The sequence below is a fragment of the Pteropus alecto genome, unplaced genomic scaffold, assembly GCF_000325575.1.
Source record: "Pteropus alecto unplaced genomic scaffold, ASM32557v1 scaffold20, whole genome shotgun sequence".
Lineage (NCBI taxonomy): Eukaryota > Metazoa > Chordata > Mammalia > Chiroptera > Pteropodidae > Pteropus > Pteropus alecto.
The window spans coordinates 49,440,776-49,444,562 of NW_006436298.1; the positions used below are offsets into that span (position 1 = coordinate 49,440,776).

General features: G+C 38.7%; 1 pseudogene; it reads left to right on the top strand.

Moving 5' to 3' along the window:
- Nucleotides 1-1,406: 1,406 nt before the first annotated feature.
- On the top strand, nt 1,407-3,000 carry LOC102882898 (annotated as a pseudogene).
- Nucleotides 3,001-3,787: the final 787 nt, after the last annotated feature.

Here is a 3,787-nt window from a genome sequence, read left to right on the forward strand (position 1 = left end):
CATTTCTTATTGATCTTATTTCTAGGAACTCTATAATTTTTGATGCTACTATGAATGGAATTATTTTCCCCACTACATTTTCAAAGTGGTTATGACTAATGTAAAAAGAAAGCTATTGATTTCTTTTTGTTGAGTACAGATAGTTTGTCTCTGATCATCTTTTAGAGTTCTTATTAGTTCCAATAATTTCTTAGTCCAGTTCTTCCAATGTTCTAGGTTTGTAGTCAAATCATCTGTAAATAATGATGAATATGTTTTTTTTCTAATTGTTGTTCTTGCTTTTTCTTTATGTAGTGACTAGAATCTCTAAATAATTTAATGATCATGGCAAATTTTGAATATTACTGTTGTCTGGTGAATGCTTTGAATCAAAACTCAAGATATTCTTCAACTCAGAAAATTTTATTTTATTTTTATATTATTTCTTCCTCTAGTCTTTCTTTCTAGACCTCTTATCATTCAAATATTATGTCTCTTGGCCTTCCTCTTCTATCTCTACTTTATTTTCCATTTCTTTACTTTCTTCTTATGTTTTGGTTTGGTTCCCTGGAAGCCGAGCTTGAGACAGGGCCTCTTCTACTGGCACTTACTAAGGAACAGTTCTCAAAAGAAATCTGTAAGGAAATGAGCAAAGCTGAATAAGACAGGGGAAGAAGTGAGACAAAGATAAAGGTTCAGCTGAAGCCTGGCTTTGGCTAATGTCATGGGGAGCTCCATGTACGAATGGTACCACAGAGGCACTGTCTTTGATGCAAGAGGGCCAGTTTTTGTGTCCCTTTGTCAGGAAGTTTCTTGCTGGGAGCCATGCCTGGGAATGATAACTCAGGCCAAAGTTAAATCACAGGAGAAGGGAGCAGCTGTGAATTGCTAGCTGTCAATACGTAAAGCAGCTAGAGAATGGGCACATTGGCCCAACACATCCAGATGAGACACTAAAATCATCTACAAAATATTCTACATTCAAGAATAATTTCTCAAGTAATTTCTTTAAAACTATATAAGGACAGTAATGTAAACAACAAAATTTCCACCTTCTAAGAAATGTTACTACAAGTATTTGAAAAAAAATTTTTTTTTGAAAAAACAAGCCTTCAGAGTCTTTTATTCTTTGCAGAATTTCCTTTGCTTTCTTCTAGCTTCTTTTAAATTCTTCTCTTTCACATTTATGTTCTCTAATTGTTCTTCATTTTCATTGGAAGGATATTCTCCTAGTCTTAAAGATATTAGTAATTTGTTGTCATTGTAAAGCATAAAAGTGGCAGCTTCTTTATTTCTTCTTCCTGAACATCGGTTAAAGCTTGTGTCATCGTAGAAACTCAGTGATCTTAAAAAGATCTTACATTTTTGCAATGAGTTTGCCATCAGAACAAAGGTGTCGTGAAAACTACCACTAAATCTAAGCCAAAATGAGAAAGGAAAAGATTTATATCAACATCGTCATCACTGGACACATAGATTCCGGTCAGTCTACCACAACTGGTCATCTGATCTACAAATGTGGTGGGATTGACAAAAGAACCATCGAAAAATTTGAGAAAGAGGCTGCTAAGATGGGAAGGGCTTCTTCAAGAATGCCTGGGTCTTGAATCAACTGAACGCTGGAATGTCAGCATGATATCACCATTGATATCTCCCTGTGGAAATTCAAGACCAGCAAGTACTATGTTGATGGCCCATCAGTGATGCCCCAGGACACAGAGACTTTACCAAACACATGGATACAGGCACATCTTGGGCTAACTGTGCTGTCCTGACTGTTGCAACACTGCTGATGTTGGTGAATTTGAAGCTGGTACCACTGGAACATCAGCATGATATCACCATTGACATCTCCCTGTGGAAATTCAAGACCAGCAAGTACTATGTTAATGGCCCATCAGTGATGCCCCAGGACACAGAGACTTTACCAAACACATGGATACAGGCACATCTTGGGCTAACTGTGCTGTCCTGACTGTTGCAACACTGCTGATGTTGGTGAATTTGAAGCTGGTACCTCCAAGAAAGAGAAGACCCATGAGCATGCCCTTCTGGTTCACACACTGGGTGTGAAACAACTGATTGTTGGTGTTAACAAGATGTATTTCACTGAGCCATCATATAGCTGGAAGAGATATAAGGAAATCATTAAAGAAGTCAGCACCTACATTAAGAAAATTGGCTACAACCCTGACACAGTAACACTTCTGTGAGTTTCTGAGTGGAATGGTGACAACATGCTGGAGCCAAGTGCTAACATGCCTTGGTTCAAAGGACGGAAAGTCACCTGTAAAGATTACAATGCCAGTGGAACCACACAGCTTGAAATTCTGGATTGCATTCTGCCACCAATTCGTCCAACTGACAAGCATTTGCATCTTCCATTCCAGGATGTCTAGAAAATTGGTGGTATTGGTACTGACACTGTGGGCCAAGTGGAGACTGGTGTTCTCAAACCTGGTATGGTGGTCACCTTTGTTCCAGTCAACAGAATGATGAAGGTAAAGTCTGTTGAAATGCACCATGAAGTTTTGAGTGAAGCTTTTCCTGGGGACAATGTGGGCTTCAACGTCAAGAATGTGTCTTGAAGACGTTCATCACAGCAGTGTGGCTGGTGACAGCAAAAATGACCCGCCAATGGAAGCAGCTGGCTTCACAGCTCAGGGGATTATCCTGAACCATCCAGGCCAAGTCGGTATTGGATACGCACCTGTGCTGGATTTTCACACAGCTCACACTGCTTGCAAATTTGCTGAGCTGAAGGAGAAGATTGATTATCGTCTGGGAAAAAGCTGGAAGATGGCCCAGTTTTTGAAATCTGGTGATGCTGCCATCGTTGATATGGTTCTTGGCAAGCCTATGTGTGTTGAGAGCTTCTCTGACTATCCTCCTTTGGGCCGTTTTGCTGTTCGTGACATGAGAACAACATTTGCTGTGGGTGTCATCAAAACGGTGGACAAGAAGACAACTGGAGCTGGCAAGGTCACCAAGTCTGCCCAGAAAGCTCAGAAGCCTAAATGAATATTATCCTCAATACCTGTCATCTCAGTCTTAATCAGTGGTGGAAGAAAGTCTCAGAACTGTTTGTCTCCATTGGCCATTTAAGTTTAATAGTAGAAGACTGGTTAATGATTACAACGCATCATAAAAACTTCAAAAGGAAAAGAGAATGTTTTATGGATCGTTTGGATTTTTTTGTATGTGTGGCAGTTTTTTAGGTTATTATTTTTTTACATCAGTACTTTTTAATGGAAAAAACGACTAAAAATCTGTCACAGAATTATGAGACCCTAATAAAATAAAGTTTAACAAGAAAAATACAGTCTTACTGATTTTTCTCATAAACCTCTGTGCAATATCCAAAATGGCTATTCATTTTTAATCATAGAATTTCTAGGGACCAAATTTCTGTTTGTATGTGTGTGGAGCAGGGGCATGCGCACACACACAATGGAGGGGGTTGGCTGTGTTTTTTATTATTATTATGGTGATGTGGTTAACGAAATCCAGTAAGTTTCAGTTATACAATTCAACAGTAAGTCATATATATATATATTATATTGCATGTTCACTGCCGTAGTTAGATTTTTTTCTGGCACCACATATTTGATCCCTTTTACCTCATTTACCTCCCCTCTCCTCACCCCAATCCTCTGGTAACCACTAGTCTATTCTCCACGTCCATGAGTCTGTTTATTTGTCCTGTTTGTTTGTTGCTTTTAGGTTTACATCCTATATATAAGTAATATCATGTGGTTTTCAACTTTTTTTGGTCTGGCTTATTTCGCTTAGCATGATTATCTCGAGG